A 20,944-nucleotide genomic window follows, 5' to 3' on the forward strand; every position below is an offset into this window, starting at 1 on the left:
GCTTCTCCTATGTCCCTGACTGAGGATCGAACCACTGCCCTCAGTGCACTAGGATGATGCTTTATCCACTGGGCCACCCAGTCAGGGCAGCCTGAGGATTTCTTAAAGGCCCCTTCAAGCATTCTTTTGCTTGTAAGGTGGACTAGGATGCTTAGACTGAACCTCCCTTCCCACTTTCCTTCACTCAGAGTCAGATCTCCATCACCACCCAGCAGCGCTCCCAGCCTTGCATGGTTCCCTCCTCATTTTTCTCTCACAACTATTTCTCTATTAAGTCCTGTCTTGGTGTCTGTCCAAAAGACCTGGGCTCTTTTCCCTTTTCTGCAAAGCAAGTCTTGTATTTTAACTTCCTCTCTTTTCCTCATTTCAAACTTTCTCCCAACTCTTTCAGGAAAAAAAAAAATCAACTATTTTATTTATTGATTTTTGGCAGGGTGGCTAAAGGTCCACAGTGGATTTTTTTTTTTTTTTTTACAGAGAGAGAGAGAGTCAGAGAGAAGGATAGACAGACAGGAACAGAGAGAGATGAGAAGCATCAACCATCATTTTTTTGTTACAACACCTTAGTTGTTCATTGATTGCTTTCTCATATGTGCCTTGACTGTGGGCCTTCAGAAGACCAAGCAACCCTTTGCTCAAGCCAGCAACCTTGGGTCCAAGCTGGTGAGGTTTTTGCTCAAGCCAGATGAGCCTGTGCTCAAGCTGATGACCTTGGGGTCTCGAACCTGAGTTCTCCACATCCCAGTCCGACGCTCTATCCACTGCGCCACCGCCTGGTCAGGCACAGTGGATCATTTTTAGTGAAAGAATGCAGTGGGGACATTCTGCACCTCCTTAACTCCTTAAAAACTTCCCAGCCTCAGAGTGAGCTGAGGATTACTCTCTGTAGCCCACTCACACAGCTTTAGAAATAACAGGCACATTAGACAAGAGTGCCTATTTTTGTCTGGGGGGTTTGTACTCTGATGAATGAAAGAAGTGAAAAGAGCTAACTTGTGTTATCCTCACATGTGCCTATTCATTGATTTGTTAAGCAAATATTTATCAAATACTTGTATGCGAGTCAGGTGCTATTCCAGCCCTGTGAGTCAGGCCCTTCACTCACAGCTTTTAAGAAGTTAGTAACAAATATGTTGTGCTATGCTATGCCTCTTGAGAAGATCTTTGATGGTTTGGAGATTAGTCAAAAAATTACAAAGCACTATTTGCCATAGTCCACTAGCTCACATACTGTACACATTAAAAGTTAATTTGCATTTTACTTTTAAATTGCAAATATACCTTTGAAGAGTTACAATGAAAATTAGATAACAATCTAGTGTTTTGATTCAATGAAACAATTACATCTTAAATACTTACTTGGGAAATTTTTCAGTGTAGAGATTATCAATATAAAATAAACTCAAGAAAGCATAAAAGGATCTAAGAGAAATATGTGAAAAATATAATAACTAAAATAAATGTTTAAAAGGAAAGATAAGGTATAGCTGAGGAATTAATTAGGAAACTGGAAGATTAGACTGGGAAAATTCACCCCCTCAAAAATATGACTCAGGTTTACAGAAAATAGAAGTAAATGTAATTACATACAGCTAGTCCCAGAAAAAAAGAAAAATTAAAATGAAGAGGAAGAAACACTTGAGTAAATAGTAGAGATAATTTAAAAAGCAAGCAACCAAGCAAGAGAGATGACAGACTCAGGTCTAAAGTACCAATGAGGAGAGATACTTAGACATACTGAAATGCAATACTACAAATGCCAAAAAAATTTCAAAAGCTTAGAGGAATAACAAATTATATTTAAAGGGAAATTTTTTTTTAAGATTAAAGTATTTGCAAACAGGCCTGACCTGTGGTGGCGCAGTGGATAAGGCGTCAACCTGGAAATGCTGAGGTCGCTGGTTCGAAACCCTGGGCTTGCCTGGTCAGGGCACGTATGGGAGTTGATGCTTCCAGCTCCTCCCCCCACCCCCCATCTCTCTCTCCTCTCTCTGTCTCTCTCCCTCTCTAAAAATGAATAAATAAAAAAAAAAGTATTTGCAAACAGGAATATAGTTTTCAAGGTATTGAAGAAAAAAATCTTTAGAACCTAGAATTTTTATGCAACAATACTGTCATACTAAATAATCTCAGTCATACAAGTCCTTAGAAATTTTATTTCAGGTCACTGAAATAGAAAGGGAGAGAAATGAGAAGCATCAATTCTTTGATGTGGCACTTTAGTTGTTCATTGATTGCTTTGACTGGGGGCTATAGCAGAGTGAGTTACCCCTTGCTTAAGCCAGAGACCTTGGGCTCAAGCCAGCAACCTTTAGGCTCAAGCCAGTGACCATGGGGTCATGTCTATGATCCCACGCTCAAGCCAGCAACCCTGTACTCAGCCTGGTGAGCCAGTGCTCAAGTTGGTGACTTTGGGGTTTCAAACCTAGGTCCTCTGCATCTCAGTCTGATGCTCTATCCACTGTGCCATCACCTGGCCAGGCACAATTCTTTTTGATAATGGTTTCAATTTATCTTTTTAAAGTTTTTAACTATTCTTATAGCATTGATCCAGCAATTTTGTGTCTAAGTAAACACCTAAGAGAAAAATTTGCAACTGTGCAAAAAGAGATGTGTACATGAACATTCTCAGACTCAGTAGTAACAGCATGGAAACAACATAAACATACCTCAGTGGGAGAGAACAACAGTAAACTGCAGTATATATATATATACATATTAGTATCCTCATATAACGAGTTACCAAAAACTTAGTGGCTTAAAAGAACTCAAATGTATTATTGTACTATTGTGGAGGTCAGAAGTCTAAAATAGTCTCCCTGACACCTTCAAGGTATCAGCAGGGTTGTGTTGCTTTCTAGGGAAAATCAATTTTGTTGCCTTTTACAGGTTTTAGTGGTTTTCTGCATTTCTTGGCTCATTGCTCACTTATGTCTTCAAAGCCAGTGATGGCTGGTGGTGTCTCTCTTACATGGAAAGATTCGGACCTGCTTTCTCCAGCCTCCCTCTTCTACCTATAGTGATGCTTGTGATAACATAGGACCCATGAAGATAATCGAGAATAATCTCAACACCTTAGGCCCTAGAAACCTTATTTCTATCAACCCCTGTAATTATCCTTTGCCATGTAATTTAACACAGCCTCAAATTCTGGGGATTAGAACAGGGACATCTTTGATTGATGTTTTTGTTATTTTGTTTTGCCTACCACAGTATACTATCATTAAAACAAGTAAGCTACGGTGATGTAACATCATAGGAATAAGCCCTAGCAATAAAATATTAAGTGGAGATAGTCATTCTCAAAATTATTATATGTAATATGATGTTCTTTATTATAAAATAAAACCAAAAATGTTTTTGAAATGTATATACTTAAAAAGCAATGGGAGTTTGGGGCACTATATTTGTATTGCCAAAGAAGGTGGATGGAAAGTGGGAATTGGGATGAGGAAGGGGGAATTTTGGAACATGAACAGTGCCGTCTCAAGTAGAGCTTAGTTTGTATGGTAATAACTTGTCTTGCTCCAGCAGGTAAGATTTAACAGTGTAGATTTTAAATCTGATGGCTCTTTGTGATATGAAAATTTTTCTACATTTCACATAAAATGTAATTTGATATTGCTGCATTTTAGGTTAAGACAGAATGCCTATATTAATCTTTACAAATGCAACTCTAGGTGGTTCCACAGTTATTAAAAACACAGTGGAGAAGCAGATGAGTGAATGCAGAAGCCCCGATCTGGCTGAGGTAGGCCGTTCAGGATCATCTTCCTTAGTGCTCACATCACACATTGGTTTTTTCCTCAGCTGCACTTTCAGTGAAATTAATCTGATTAAGGCCTAACTGAAGTCATAGATTAGGTTGTGCTGAATTTTAGTCTTTAATTTAGCGTTTTCCCTTTGAACAATTGTGCACAGGGGAGTATCTTCAGGCTCTGGTGTGAGAGGCAGAGCTGTCTAGAACCATGTGCTAACTCTCTTTCAAACATCATGTTGTTTCCTCTATACTAATTATAATTTCAGAAACTGAGCAGAAAATGATTCCTATGTGGAAGAAGCAAGGTCTGTTGTTCAGAGTGGATGTGTCGATTCAATTTACTGGTCACTTAAGAGACCTGGGGCTCCCCAAATTATTTTACAGTGCCTTGCACACATATCATATGTCATGCTTTCAGTGTTTGCTCAGATCCATTATCTCATTAGGGCTCTCTTGTATTCCTGTGAGATGGGTTGAAAAAGCCTAATTAGAGCCATTCTGCAGAAGAGGACACTAAGACATGGCTAGATTAAGTACCTCGGCTGACTTGTCACCCTCAGATGACAGAGCTCATACCAGAATTCAAGTATTCAACATCCCACTATACTAATTAATGTTTTTGTTGCCACAGATACCAATATGCATAATAGCTCATATGATAGAAGTTTCTCACTCAGGAGAAGTCCCTAGATAAAGTCCTCCCTACCTGGTGGGCAGTTTTCTCCAAGTGTGAATGAAGGGTATTGACCTCACCAGCCACTTCTAAAAGTCTCTCTGCCTGTCTGCATCAAGCCAGTGTAAGAAGAAAGAATATGGGAAATGTATGGTGCCCAAGCCCCAAAGTGGCATTTATCGTTTCCATTTAGGGTGCATTTGTAAAACTACATTTAATGTCAAGAAAAGATGGAGAATGTCATCAAGTTGTATTCCCAGGAATAAGAAGCTTCACAAATTTGTCAAACAGGTCATCTGTTTTGGCCATAAGTGACATGCATTCTATTTACTGTACCAAATTAGCACACCAGTTCATTTATATTCATTTCCCTCATTTCCCCCACCCAAGTCATGAAATACTCAAGCTTGAGAAGTTTATTCCCAATTAGAGTCTCCAACTGGCCAAGCAACCATGTTCAGTGCAGGTTATAGGTATGTTTATTGACACAGATTTCAAAGAGGTTCTTCAGTAAGGTGACATGGCTTTCACGTCAAACTTGCCATGTTTAACATTGCCGTGGACAGCTGAATGAAGGCATAGATAGTATGCTGATCTGTTTCTGTTCACAACACTTCTAATACTAAATTTGTGGGGCATCACTTCCACATCAACTAATTCTCCAACTCTCTGATCACCAGCTGGGCAACCCACGGTGTAACTCAGTTCTGACACTCACTACCCAGAGTCAGGGATGCTTAGGGCAAAGTGTGGGAAACGAGTGGGGGCCTCTCTGCCCTCTCCAACTGTGCTCCCCTTCTAGCACCTAGACATGTCCACAACTCCTGAAGCTCTCCAAACCTGTTGTTTGGGGGTTTTATAGAGGTTCCATTATGTAGGCATGATCAATTAAATCACTGACCATCGGTGATGAACCTACTGCCCCCTGGAGGTCTGAGGATAGGACTGGAAGTTTCAACCTAATCACATAATTGAACTTTCAGGAGACCAGCCTCCATACCAAAGACATGACATTTCTCAGCCAAGAGTCATCTTATTAATTTACCAAAGGTGCTCATCACTCAGGGAATTCTGAGGATTTTAGGAACCTATGTCAGGAACCAGAGACAAAGACTGAATATATGTTTATTATTGTATCAAGATATTACATACATGAACCAATATTTTAAGTGCTACAAACTGTGAGTTGGTTAATGTAAAATGTCTGAAAATGGAAGAAGCTTCTTTATGATATTGTATTTAATAACATTGTTCATTTTTAGTAAACACATTTTTTATATGCCACATATGAAGTTCTAGTACTGAACCATTTAAGATGCATTATCTCCTAGGTAAGGTAAGTACAGTAGATTGTTATTACCGATAGTAACTATTTTGATAAAGTTGCCAAGAGCACTGAATTAGCAAACACTGAAGCAATGTTCCTAGGGAAAATACAGGGTTGCGTTCCTTAGGGCCTCTGGTCATAACATTTTCATCAACCAATCAATACACAATCCTGTTTTATGTGTGTTACTGTTTAAGGACATCTTATTTAATACCTAATGTTTCTTTGTTATCACCGAACTCACAGCCAAGAGCACTATAACTCATGCCTGAATGAAGTTTGTCTAGCTCAGGTATTTGCCCCACAAGACACATCATAACCTTCTGTTTAGAAACACTATACAGCATTTCAGCATTATAATTGGGAGTTATTTTCAGCAGCAAAATCACCAACAGAAAGCATAAAAATGTACAAAATATGGCACTAAATAGATCATGAAAAGGACAACTGTTTATAATAGGAGAACTGACAGGAGGCAGAGGCTCACCTCTGTGAGCATTGGACAATGTGAGCATCGGACAATTCAGATTTTTCACTGCTCTGTGCATGCTCACGATGGACCACAAAGGCACTGTGAGTATTGATTTGGGGGTTGCAAGTAAACGTTAATGAGTAAGCAAGTTCACAGATCCACTGTCTGAATAATGAGGATTAATTGTACTATTATTATGCCCATTGTATCAATGCAGAAATGGAGGCCTACTGTGGTCAAATCAGTTCCTGTCAAAGTTATATAACTGTTAGTGGTAGACGTGAGGTCTGCTTATTTCCTGAGGCCACGCTTTGAACCATGATGCTGTTTATCTCAAGATCCCCTGGGTAAGTTCAGAAACCAGTCACCTTCTGTAAGGAATCTTATTCTGAATATCTTAACATGGAGTCATTAGGCTATATGATATTTAAAATCAAATCAAATCTTGAGATTCAATTATTTTAAGAATTCTTGTAGTTGTGAATATTATAATGCTTTATGGAACCACTTTTTAAACAATTTCTTTAATGAGCCAGCATGATCTCTCAACAGTTTTAACTAGATTTTATTATGACCTATTTGTTTGCTATATTTCTTTACTTCCCACTAAAATGACAAAACATTAAATTTAAACTATTTTACAAAATAGTCTATTTTACAAAAATCTGCACTATGAATTTCTCTCGATTTTGCCATCACCATTCAGGGAAAACCATAGATCAAATTTGTGCCAACTATTTTTTTTATTTGTATCCATATCACATACTTCTGCGGACCCTCTGAGGGTCATGCACAATAACATGGTCAGGGATTACAAATATTTAGTTGGCCTATTTCAGGAACTCAGTTGGACATCAGCCTTCAAAGTAACTTCTGAAATTCTTCACCAGATGTGACACTTTTATTATAATTTCTTTTTTAGAATTTATTTATTAAGTTTAATGCAGTGACATTGATAAATCAGGGTACATATGTTGAGAGAAAACATCTCCAGATTATTTTGACATTTGATTGTGCTGTATACCCCTCCCCCAAAGTCAAATTGTCTTCTGTCACCTTCTATCTGGTTTTCTTTGTGCCCCTCCCCTTCCCCAACCCCTCTCTCCTTCCTTGCCCCCTCCCCCCTCCCCCAACCCCTCTCTCCTTCCTTACCCCATCCCCCCTCCCCCCACTCCCACCCCCATTGCCATCACATTCTTGTTCATGTCTCTGAGTCTCATTTTTATGTCCCTTCCATGTATGGATTCATACAGTTCTTAGTTTTTTTCTGATTTACTTATTTCACTCCGTATAATGTTATCAAGGTCCATCCATGTTATTGTAAATGATCCGATGTCATCATTTCTTAAGGCTGAGTATAATTTCTAACTTTAATTGTTCCTATGAACTACTGTAGTTATAATTAGATAAACCATCCTACTTTTTTCCATTTATCTGCTTATAAACCACCTTCCTGAAGCAATCACCTTCAAAAGCACCTTACTCAGTCAGGGAGGAAAGAGGCAGGAATTGAATGGGAAACTGAATATAATCACTAAAAGGTATTTCCTGGACATTTAAATGCAAACTCTCCAAAACCCCCCTCTTACATGAAGACAGTAACAATTTCTGCAATTCTTTCAGAGGAGGAATTTCGGCCCACACTACTAATGCAGAGCTCACCCAAGAAGAACCTGTGTGTAAACTATAAAAATTCATCCTCCTCTTTGGCATCCTTTTGGAACAATATACTTAGAATTACTCCTAGTAGCAAGGGCCTGGCTCAATTTGTCAATTTTCTATGATAAAAACTACCATCTATTCAGATTTACTGCCAGAATATTTTGGGGGGGATCTATGTGGGTGACCTTTTGAACAAGTTTGCCCACTGCACCCATGTCATTGGTCTTGACTTTTCTTAAGTCCCATTTGAATAAATGAATATTTCATGAACAGCTGTAGCTACATTATCTGTAGTTCAGGAACAATGTATAAAGAAAATAGTATGCTGAGCTGTCATGCTTTTAACCTCTTCACAGACATTAGATTCAGTTGGTGGATTAGATGAAGAACCCATACACCCTTCCTTGTAAAATTGGAGTCTGATCAAATCCCCTGCAACTGGCAGAGGTCACACACAAGAATCTGCCCCCCCCCCAGCCTTAGTCGCTGAGAGCAGAGCAAACACCAGCTCCTGTACCCAACCCACTCATTAGTTCGCACCGCCTCTGGGCGTGTTCTGTCGACCTCAGCAGCCCCTGCTGGCCTCTTGCTCTTCTTTTTGCTAGGCAACCAGCTCTGCAGAGGCTACTTCAGTTACTGAACCTATCAGCAGCAATCTATGTGCTGCCATCCATCTTGGGAGGTGAATCATGCTGTTCACCTGAAGAGGACCCAAGTCTGGCTTCTGAGATGCTGTGTTCCCATCACCTTTGTGGACTAGCCAAGTCATGTTTTAGAGGCCCTTTAAGTGTTTGAACTTTTTCTTTAAAAGAAATATTTTAAAGAAGATTTTCCCTTGCAAATGTCCCCTGAGACATCACCATAGGTCCCCATAGCTTTGTGGGCAGTGGACTAGGCCTTAATTTTCTCCTACTCTGGAAATTCTTGACACTCTTCCTGCTTCCCCAAACCTCCTTTCAGACTATGACTTGAGTGTGCCTTTTGGGTCTCCTCCAAGACTCTTCCCATGAAACTAGGTCCTACTGTCAGCCCCATTGTGATTGAACAGATCATTCAGAACTATGATGCAGCTTCAAACTTCCTGCCTCTACACCTTTTCGTCCTAGATAGACCTCATAATTGACTGCTGTTTTGTGCTTTTATTGGTTCGATCTTGCAGCTTAGACTCCAGGACCAATTGATCTTAAGGACCAATCAGCTGCAAACAAACAGAAATCAGTACATATCCACATTAAGTATAATAGTCAGAGCTGTGAGAGCTCAGCCTGGCACCCCTCCCAAACCTTCATCCTCCGATGCAGTTGCACTTTGATTTTGACATAGTGTCCTGACACCTTGACTCCTGGCCCACAATTTTTTCCAGAAGTTCCTTAGGCCCCCTCACCCATAGGACTATTAAACACTATCACTGGCTGCTGGAGTAAGTATTTCTATGGCAGAACCACCTCTTGGCTGCACTCTGCCTAGTGAAGTGGAATAGCAAGTCCAATTTTACCCAGTATGCTGCTTGAAGAGGGTCTTGTGGCAAAGCATGGAACTTTGGTCTAGGTCAGGTGTCCCCAAACTTTTTTCACAGGGGGCCAGTTCACTGTCCCTCAGACCGTTGGAGGGCCAGGCTATAAAAAAAACTATGAACAAATCCCTATGCACACTGCACATATCTTATTTTAAAGTAAAAAAGGGAACAAATACAATATTTAAAATAAAGAACAAGTAAATTTAAATCAACAAACTGACCAGTATTTCAATGGGAACTATGCTCCTCTCGCTGACCACCAATGAAAGAGGTGCCCCTTCTGGAAGTGCGGCGGTGGCTGGATAAATGGCCTCAGGGGGCCGCATGCGGCCCGCAGGCTGTAGTTTGGGGACCCCTGGTCTAGGTGGTCCTGGATGTAGTTAATTGATGCTAGACATGATTGCCCAGGAGATTGGGCTTCAGCACCGTCACCCTGAGTGCTGAGGAGATTAAAATCTTTGTACATATAGCTCAGTTCTTCCCAGTGTGCATCCCAGAGCACATGAGTTGAGTTACATAATAAGAGCAAGAGGAAACAGGAGTCAGCTCTGGGGCCCTGGTGAAATATTTCCATATGGGGTTTAAGTAGTTGTGCTGAAGAAACAAAAGGTATACAAAGATGAAAAGACAATGGTGGATCCCTGTAAGAGTAGATAAACTAATCTCCTTTATCCTCATTTCAGATATTTTCTTAAATTTCATTAGATAGAAGAAGGCTGTCTTCGTAAGCCATATATCATCATATACACAGAGGCTCACACACGTGTGTGTGCATGTGGACCTGTTCTGGCCTGAATAAAACATGCATCTAATTAGTTAGTATTTGGCATTTGCTATGGTTTTATGTTAAGGAGTGCTTTTTGTTCTGAATGTCTGACCTTGAGGTCCAACTACTTTAACACCATTTTCATTCTTATTCATGAGATGCATACATGCAGGGTGAAGAGTTTGTACTAAAAAATTTTGTTGAGGTTGGATTACGATGACCAAATGCAGTTGACCACCCCATAGTTCTGACCATTTTATTTTAGCCTGGAGAATAATAGCTATTGATACTGTGGGGTTTAAAGGGACAGACATTTCAGTAGTTAGGGTATAGAAAGTAAACCAATTTTCTTATCTGGATGAACACAATGAATGATGCATTACTTTACAAGCAAGTGTGAATCAAAGGGAAACAACCATGGAACTATTTCTACCACCAGATGGTGTTTGTCTGCTTCTATGTACTAATTGCTATCAATAATTAAACACAGGTCTCTGATTCATATGCACAGAGGCAGTGATTCTTAAATTAAACATTTTAGAATCATTATGGTACATTTTATAGGTTCAGCTAAACACAGCTCTCAGGCTGATTATGATTTAACATACTGATACTAAATTACATATTGATCCCATAAATATCAATGCATGCAGAGAAGCAATGAGAAAACTTGTAACTAGAAGGAGCATTTTAATTTGTGATGATAATGGGGACAGTCTTTAATGAAACATCATGCAGAAGTTAGGATTCTCTCAGTTCTCTTTCATCACATAGGAAATAGATTTTATTTTCATTTCATAATATTAAATATTAATTATAGACTGCGTCTAATTTTATGACATAGATAGCCTATCTAGTTAGATTCAAATGTATCAAAAATAAAAAGATATAATGTGTGTTTTCTCAACATTTTCTTAGAACTTTAAACATAACATAACTGAAAATTATTTCCACTCCTGTGAATGTTTATCAATAGAAGAGACAGAGGAACTGTGCTGAATTCGCCAAATTACTGGAACTATAAAAATTGTTTTGAGAAGAACATAGCATTGGATGTTTTCAAAAAAAAAATCCAGTCTTGTTCAGACTGAATATTATATGCAATCTTGTACTGAAACTCTTAACTAGAGTATTTGTGTCCCCTCCAAGATTTTAAGGAAGAGGGTAGAAAGATCTCGGAAGTCTCTTATTGCTCTGAAATGAGATGATTCTATTATCTTATTAAAATTCCACAGCTATTTGAGAGGAAGCTGCATTAGTGCAAATGGGAGCTGAGATTGCTTAGAGAAGCCAAAGTTACACTTGATGACTCACCCACTTCCAGGCATCTCATCCGCAGATCCGTTGACTGATGTAGGAGCTTTACACAGCCTACATCATCACCCTCAGTCAGAGCAATCAGATGAATCAACATGTTGGAAAGTCCATTAATGAGTCATGTATCCAACAGAGCTGGAGGAGACAATCAACAATGAAAATACTAATATGAGAAGGGTATTGTTCTTCATAAAAATAGGTAGATGAAGTAATGCTTCTCAGTGCTAAATTGTTAACTTCTTTGAGAAATATTGTGCCATAGTTATAGAAGGAGACTTGACTTTGAATGGTGAAGACAATACAATATGCAGATGACATATTATAGAATCATACACCTGAAACCTATATAATTTTATTAGCCAATGTCACCCCAATAAATTCAATAAACATTTTTTTTAAAAAAAGAAAGAAATCTTTGGCAAATTTTAGGGTGAAAATCTCAGATCCTTGGGAATTTTTTAGAGTTGTTGTCTTCAAGGGGATTCTAAACACTTGGCAGGAGATTTTAAATGGCACAATTAAGTCATTTTCTTCGTCTTTTCTATCATTTTGGTTTGCAACCAGAGTGCCTGTGCCAGGTTAGAGAGTTCAACAGTAGAGCAACAAGGCCCATGCTTTCAAAAAGTCAAAGGATTAGCAAAAACGTTTTCAGTGCAAACATAGCCCAATTTTATCAGTGTGGCCTCCAGGGCTAATCAATTTTATCAACATCCATGGGACTGATTCTCTACGGGTGTGCTTGTAAAGGTAGGTAAGCAACAAAAGAGAACAACTACTACCCTTCATGGCATGCCTGAATATCCTTATCTAGAAAATAGATGTATTAACAGTCTCATGACAACATTAAACCTGTTCAAAAGGGAAGCTTGTCAGTTAATGGAATGATACCAATTTCATGTTGTACCCAGCTCTGAGTGTTGCATTTTATTTTATTTTCATTCTGTGTCATTTAGAGATGAAACATGCTGCTTTCTTTCCTTGGTGGCCTTTTCAAATTCCTCCTACCAAACAGTTATAATGACAATGCCTGGGTTTTGGGTTTTGGAAACCTTCACTAATGTACAGAAAATAATCTTGTCATTTAAAGTCAGTGATTTTCAACTGTTTTCATCTCATGGGATATATAAATTAATTTCTAAAATTCTGTGGCATACCAAAAAATACAGGTTTTGTCAATATGACAGAAAAATTGGTATAATTCTGATTGACTTACCACAAAAATTAATAATAATGGTAATTACTCATCCTTCTTTCTTCAAAGTGACTTTTAAAGAAATTAGAAACCTATGTATATAAGGATTTCTGATACTAAGAATTAACCAATCAGATGCGACCTTATTATGCAATGTGACCAGTAAGATGCAGTCTTATTATATAGCCTATATATTTATTGTTCAAGAAAGGGCATTCAAATAGGATGTCTATTGTCATTTGACTATTGTCATTTTTTTATTTGACAATCCAAGGCAGCAATTTTCTTTTTTTAAAAAAAATTTTTTTCTTTATTTATTCATTTTTTTAGAGAGGAGAGAGAGAGAGAGAGAGAGAGACAGAGAGAGAAAAGGGGGGGGAGGAGCTGGAAGCATCAACTCCCATATGTGCCTTGACCAGGCAAGCCCAGGGTTTCGAACCTGCAACCTCAGCATTTCCAGGTCAACGCTTTATCTACTGCGCCACCACAGGTCAGGCATCAATTTTCAATCATTGTGTCATGTTGAAAAAAAAAATATTTTAAAAAATGTTTGTGGTACACTGGATAAACATCACTGTTTTAGGTTGATAAACTCATCACAAATAAGCATATTATGTTTCAACATAAATATGAAATCATTTTAGACTACTGGCAGAGTTTTGAAGTAACCAAGACAATTGGTGCAAGATTATTAATATATTGATTTGTAATCTATATGATGAGTTATAAAGAGACTCATTGAGAAATAAAAAATAAATTAAAACAACAGTAATAGGCAAGAAACAATAGGTTCTACAAGTTATAGAAAGGTCATATGTAGTATGCAAGTATCACCTATACTAAGTTTAGTGATGTAGAAAAATAAGAGAACATATTTTTATTTTTCTAACACTGTGCCTCAGAGTGAAACCCCCATAACTGTTGATGCAAAGTAAACTAAAGCAAACATCACAACATCACAGGGAGATATAAGGATGATTCAAAGATTGAATATTGTAACTACATCTATAGAAACCTGAAAACAGAAAATACAGTTTATGGTCTGCACACCAATACAAAGAACCACATTATACCTATAAGTTGTTGTCCAGGCAGAGGAAGAAATATTATTCATAAGTTCACGAAGGCCATTTGAAATGTAGAAATAGCCAAACACAAGACTGCATGTAGCAGGCATGCTGTGAGGCAGACATACGTGTACAGTGGGCTTTGGAGAGAGGGTACTCTCATCACCTGCCTTGCCCAGATCAGAATGTATTTTTTTGAGTGGATGAGAATGTTATTAACTTTTGAGTCTCTACATGAGGACACCCTTATCTGTACCAGGACACTAGTGCTGAGTCGGACTGCTAAAGAGCCCAAAATAAGGAAACACTTTGGAGATCGATCCTGAAACATTCCTAGAAGTCACAAGGAAGTGTGGTGCAAAGGATTTGGGCAGTGCTTCCCCAGAATGTGCCCTTTAATCATTTTACAATCTGATTCAGAAAGGGCTCAGTTTGGCCCTGGCCGGTTGGCTCAGTGGTAGAGCGTAGGCCTGGCGTGCAGAAGTCCTGGGTTCGATTCCTGGCCAGGGCACACAGGAGAAGCGCCCATCTGCTTCTCCACCCCTCCCCATCTTCTTCCTCTCTGTCTCTCTCTTCCCCTCCTGCAGCCAGAGCTCCATTGGAGCAAAGATGGCCCGGATGCTGAGGATGGCTCTATGGCCTCTGCCTCAGGCACTAGAATGGCTCTGGTTGCAACAGAGTGACGCCCCGGATTGGCAGAGCATCGCCCCCTGGTGGGCGTGCCGGGTGGACCCTGGTTGGGCGCATGCGGGAGTCTGTCTGACTGCCTCCCCGTTTCCAGCTTCAGAAAAATACAGAAAAAAAAAAAAAAAGAAAGAAAGGGCTCAGTTCCTTTACACCTGTCCAGTAAAGGGAGTCACTGCAACAGGTACTTCAGTAATTGTGCTTTGTTTACCTGATGACATTTATTTAGTTAGACCCAAGTACAGAAGGACAATGTTGTACATTTCAAGCAACATGAGATTTAAAAAAAAATAAACTCATTTTGGGTAAAAGTGCTTAGTTTAGGTCTAGGAATTTATTATCAGCTATCTGTCCTTAGAGTTCAGTCTTGACTCTAGAGTTATTAAAAATAGTGGAAAAGCAGCAAAGAAAAATTATGTCTATCCTTGACTTTTAGAATAAACCCTTGTTTTGGGGTTCATCTGAAATTTTTCTAGTTGTTCAGTGACTTTAAAATGTCCTTACAAAGAGAAAAAGTGTGTCCACTGATCACAGAGAAAAGTTAGCTGTATTAGTATTTTATTTTACTTTTTTATTTTATTTGCCCTTCCTTCCTTCCTTCCTTCCTTCCTTCCTTCCTTCCTTCCTTCCTTCCTTCCTTCCTTCCTCCCTCCCTTCCTTCCTCCCTCCCTCTCTTCCTTCCTTCCTTCCTTCCTTCCTTCCTTCCTTCCTTCCTTCCTTCCTTCCTTCCTCCCTCCCTTCTTTCCTTCCGTCCTTTCTTCCTCTTCCTTTTTTCCTTCCTGGACCATGGTACATCTTGGACATTAGCATCTATTTTGCCTTAGATGTTCTGAAGACAGTTTATAATTTTCTAGAACTTCTAGTAAAACTAATTAGCAATTCTGGAGCTATGACTACATATCCAATGGGCTAAATGTGGTCTGATGCCAAAAGTTAATTAGTAGATTATACTTTAATTAAAAATAATATTCCAGTAAAAGATGAGAAGTTGTCAGCAAAATATGCAAAACAGACTAAGTTCATTTCAGTAATTTCTAATATATGTCATTGTGCGGTCACCTAAAACTATAATATTTTAATAGTTGTGGTTTGACTTGCTAAGCTATCATTGGCTTTTCCTTTTCCCAGATTATGGATACATTTTTGGGTATCAAAAGGATTTCCTAAGTTAAAGTTTTCTATTTCTTCTCTTCTTTCTTCCTTGCCACTATTAAATTGTCATTAAAGCTTCGTCTTAATTTTTCCCACATTGCTCATGAGTATGTGTCCTGCTTTTCAAGAAGAGATAATATGAAGAAAGACAAAACAACATAAGTTTTACATTATTTTTAGAGGCTCAGGGTTATTCACTCCTTTATTAATTTCCCAGAATAGAGAAGGATCTTTTATTGTATTTACTGACATAATTCTTTAAAATAAAAGTCACAAAAATGACTGAAAGAGAAGTCACACAAGGATTTTCTTTCAAAGTATGCTATGAGAAACTGCCATTCGTTTTCCACTGAAAGGAAGAACCTTTTGTGAAGAGAAGATAAAATAAATACAGATGAATACTAACGTTGTGAAGAAGGGTATCGGTGGTGGGATTCAAATAATTTAACAACCGGTTCTCTGCTCTAATGACCATTTAAAATATTTAAAAAAAACAATATCCCAAAAGGTAGTTTAATATTTCATGCAGTTAATACTTAAATAAGAACAATAAAAGAGGCATACAAAACTACATTCTGTTATAAGAAAGAGTTTTAAAATATTAATGAAAAAATATTAACACCTGACCAAAAAAGCAGTCATTTAAGATATTTCCATATTGCTTCTTTTTTTTTTTTAAATTTTTTTCCTTTTTTTTCCTGAAGTTGGAAATGGGGTGGCAGTCAGACAGACTCCTGCATGCGCCCGACCGGGATCCACCCGGCATGCCCACCAGGGGACGATGCTCTGCCCCTCTGGAGCGTTGCTCTGTTGCATCCAGAGCCATTCTAGCACCTGAGGCAGAGGCCACAGAGCCATCCCCAGCACCCGGGCCATCTTTGCTCCAATGGAGCCTCAGCTGCGGGAGGGGAAGAGAGAGACAGAGAGGAAGGAGAGGGGGAGGGGTGGAGAAGCAGATGGGCACTTCTCCTGTGTGCCCTGGCCAGGAATCGAACCCGGGACTCCTGCACGCCAGGCCGATGGTCTACCACTGAGCCAACCGGGCAGCGCCACCATATTGCTTCTTGATTGGCATCCTCAGTTGCAGTTTTTTCCCCTGTGAAGGGAATAAACATTACTATGGGTGCTTAGAATACGCTGTTGCACAGAAGAATGTTAAAAAAGAGTGAAGAATGTAAATTTGTGATTACTGCATTGGGCAGCTGCCCAGGTGCCCACCTTAGAGAGAACCCTAATTATAAGTGCCATTTTAACAACCGGTTCACCTAACTCAACAAAAAATTAGGTATTGGTTCTGCCGAACCAGTGTGAACCAGCTGAATCCCACCACTGAGTGTGCCTTAAGGTAAAGAAACTTTGCATAAAGCAAGAATGATGATGTCAGAGACATATTTCCCCTTCAATTTTGTGATTTGGACATGTGCATTGCTCTGCCTGGACCTTTGTCACTGCAAGCGGTCCTTGGTGAAGAGTGGATTGGGAATGTGGACATGAAAACTGTTTTTTCTGTATAAGAGAAGTGTTTCTTAGTGTTGAGTAATTGAAAGTAATCTTAAAAATCATGAAGTGCTAAACCTTCCCATCCCTACCTACCCCACCAATCTGATACTAGTTAATGGTTCCAAATCCCCGAACTTTACCCTTAGTTGTGTTATATACATATTCAAACTCCTCACATGTTATGGAGTTCTTAGGATTACTAGGTGAAATCAAGGATTCATCTTGCTCATTTCGTTGGTAATGCTGGGACTATGGGAAGAACGTTTAGAAATGCATGTTCAATTTATGTAGAAGTTCAAGAAGTTCACATTTCATATGCATTTTCTTATTTATTTACTGATATTTTTATTTTTAGCAAGAGAGATATAGAGAGGAGAGAGATGAGAAGCACCAACTCGTACTTGGGGCACTCACCAGATAGACTACCTCACTAGTGCTGAGGAAAGAATTTCAGACAGATTCATTTAAATGCCACTCCTGAGAAAGGCTGGAACTGCAATTAGATTAGGTATTAAGTCTTGGTGTGATTTAGGAAGAGTGACTCCATTTTGGGTCTGTTGTTTCTTTTTAATGAAATTTATTTACCTTCAGAAAATACAGAACAATGTTAAGCACACGCAGACATCAATATTTGGTAAACATTTTTTTGACATATAACATATACACAGAAGTGTAAAGAGATTTTTACTGAGCAATTCAACAAATTAAAAAAAAAACAACCTTGGTAATTACTGCCCAGATTAAGATATAAAATATTAACACTCCAGACATCTCTGTTGTGCTCCCTCAGTCATTGCCTCCTATAAAAATAATCACCGTATGACTTCTATTGATCAGTTTTCTTTTCAGTGAAATTTAAATTAGGAAATCTTACAGTGTGTACTCCTTTCTGTCTGGTTACTTTCATCCAACACTATAGTATGAGACTCACCTTTGTTATATATAGCAGGATTCTGTTCTTTTTTCATTTCCGTGTAGTATTCTACCATATAAAGCTATTTGTCCAATGTAGTATTGATAGGAAATCTAGTTGTTTCCACATTTTGGCTACTGTAAATAATGCTGCTTTAAACATTTTAGTACTTGTATGCAGTATATAGAATTCAGCCATGGTTCAAATTGCAGGGCCATGGCATTCGTCTATGTTCTACTTTAGTAGATACTGCCAGTTTTTTTAAATGCTTGTTTCTAATATAAAAACCTCAAAATACTTTTATATTATAAAGTCCGTAAGACTTCCTATTGCCCCATATTCTAATCAACATTTGCTATTGTCTCCCCTTAACTGTGGGGGGTTTCAATCTGCATGTTTTCTGATGATTGCTACTGTTAAGCTCCTTTTATATAATCAATAGCCCTTGAGATATTATATCTTTCTTAGTGAAGTGTCTTCACAAGGTGTTTGCCCAATTTTAATTGGAACATCTGTCTTTTAAACATTTATTTTCCTTTACATAGCTCTATAGACAGATCCTATGACAAAAATATGCATAGGAATATATCCTCTAACTCCTGCTCAGAGGCTGACATTTTATGCTCTCTTGCGTTACTTGTATGTTTTGTTCTCCTTTTTCTTCTCTTGTCAGTGTTGCCAGGAATTATCAATTAGGTTTATCTTCTCAAATAAATTTTTATAGATGTGTAGGTTCTCTTTATTGTAGTGTACGAAATATCGTGAATAAATGGGAACCTAATGGAATATTTGGAGTGAGTATTAGTGGAGACCTTTGGTTTATCTTTTTGGGAATTGTTGGTACATAGCCAAGAATATATCAAGCCAATTTAAAGGATTTCTCTAGAGGCAGTGCTATAAGATTTCAAGTCAGAATAAATCCATGGGTGTTGCTAAATCAGACACTTCAGAGTGTATATAAAACTTTTACTGACTCTTAAAAGAGAGAGAAGATATGGACAGACCTAAGATATGGAAGAATGCAATTTCAGCATCAGAATCAATGCATCTACAGTTATAAAGAAAAGGGTCCATGAGGACAGAATAAAAGGAATAATGGGTGATATCCGTGGGATAGTGCAGCTAAGCTCAGTAGTAATTACCGGGTAAAAGAAATATGAGTACAATTATTATCTAACAAGCCCCCCTGCCCCCAATTTTAGAGGAAGGGGTGCCCATTTCCCCTGTAGTCTTTAAGTTCTATGAGGGGTAAGGAGGATCATTTTTGTCATCTCAGCCAGGTTAAGTTTCTTATTTACAAAAAACCTAGAAGTTAGTACATGGTTAGTAAGTGTGAGTTGAAAAAAAGCAAAAAGGAGAGGAAGGAAGATTATAAGCTTTTTAAGATTTGACCTAATAAATTTTTTACTTATGAGCCACTAAAGCCTAGTTTAGATTGTAATTTAAATATATATAGTAAATGCTGAATATGTTGAAAAAAAAAACAAATGTAGGAAGGGTGCATAGTGAAGGGATTGCTGTGGTACCAAGAGCAAAAGCATTTGTCTTACAGGATTTTGACTTGGGTGTGTTTGTAATATAAATCTATTCCATTAGCATTACAGCCAGCATTCTTAATAGAATGATATGGAGCATTAAAACAATTATCCATCACCCATTATCATATACTTTATTCTACCCACATACCAGTAAAGTACCTTTGTATTACTAATCTAGGTACTGTATTGATAAAAAATATATTGAAGCTCATTGCAACATTTTCAAAACGTTTCAAAATTTTCTTTTGCCTAACAAAAAGTTCTAAATACACCCACTGATAATTTTAAGTAAGAGAATGGCCAAAGTATAGATGAAACTATATAATTAATAAGCTATATAAACTATAAATCAAATAATATATTAAATTAAAAAAGCAAACTTAATAAAGTGGATCAATACAGTCATATCATTAGTCATTAATTCAACTGGATTTCTTAAAACCAAACTGAATTCAAGTGTTCTGTTCATTACTTCTCTCTCTCTTTATATATATATATCTATATCTATATCTATATCTATATCTATATCTATCTATATATATATATATATATTTGTAATCAGAATAAAAAATAGAGTAGGGTAAATGCTGAACTATTTCAACAACCAAAGAATCATCCTGAAGTAAACACTTGTACAGAACAGACTGTGTTTCTCAGGACAGGAACTTGTTTGAGGCTGTGTGTTTTGGGTGGCAAAAAGGTCGTTACCTAGCAACAACTCCTCCTCCCAAGTCTCTGCTGCTAGAGTGGTATTGCTCACGTCAGCAAATTGATTACTTGTTTGCTGGATTGAAAAAGAACAATGTAATAATGTGGTAGGCTGTGAATATCAATAATAAGAAACTTAGAGGTTTTTTACTCTGTGTTGGACCAACTTCCTCTGGTGCTGCTAAAAGCTCTTCTAAAGAGATTGGATACTGAATAATATACTATTCACCAAATGAAAATGAGGAAAACCTCTGGCATTTTACTTAATAACATTTATTTTCAGTTTGCTTTTAAAGCAAGCCATGAAACAGTTACTACCTCCACAATAGCATTAGCTCTGGGCAAGAGGTAATCTTATCACAATGTTTTCTTAGAAATGAGGTATCCCAGGGTGGGGTGTGTTCTATGGAAGTACAGTTTGTACAATCTAGACAGATTTTAGATGACAGCATTTTACCACTTGAAGGTAAGATTAATGAGATACTAATTTATATAGAACATACACATAAGGTACTTATGTTTACAACAAATGAGTTTAAACATATGTTAGCAATAACTTAGCTAGAAAACATACATATTTGTAAACTTCACACTATATATTTTGTCTACCTGTGATACACATCACAAACAAATGTCACTCTCTCTTTCATCTAATGCATGTTTATTCCTAGAGACAATCCCCAGCAGGTGCATGCTT

Source organism: Saccopteryx bilineata, chromosome 11 (assembly GCF_036850765.1).
Source record: "Saccopteryx bilineata isolate mSacBil1 chromosome 11, mSacBil1_pri_phased_curated, whole genome shotgun sequence".
Taxonomy (NCBI): Eukaryota; Metazoa; Chordata; class Mammalia; order Chiroptera; family Emballonuridae; genus Saccopteryx; species Saccopteryx bilineata.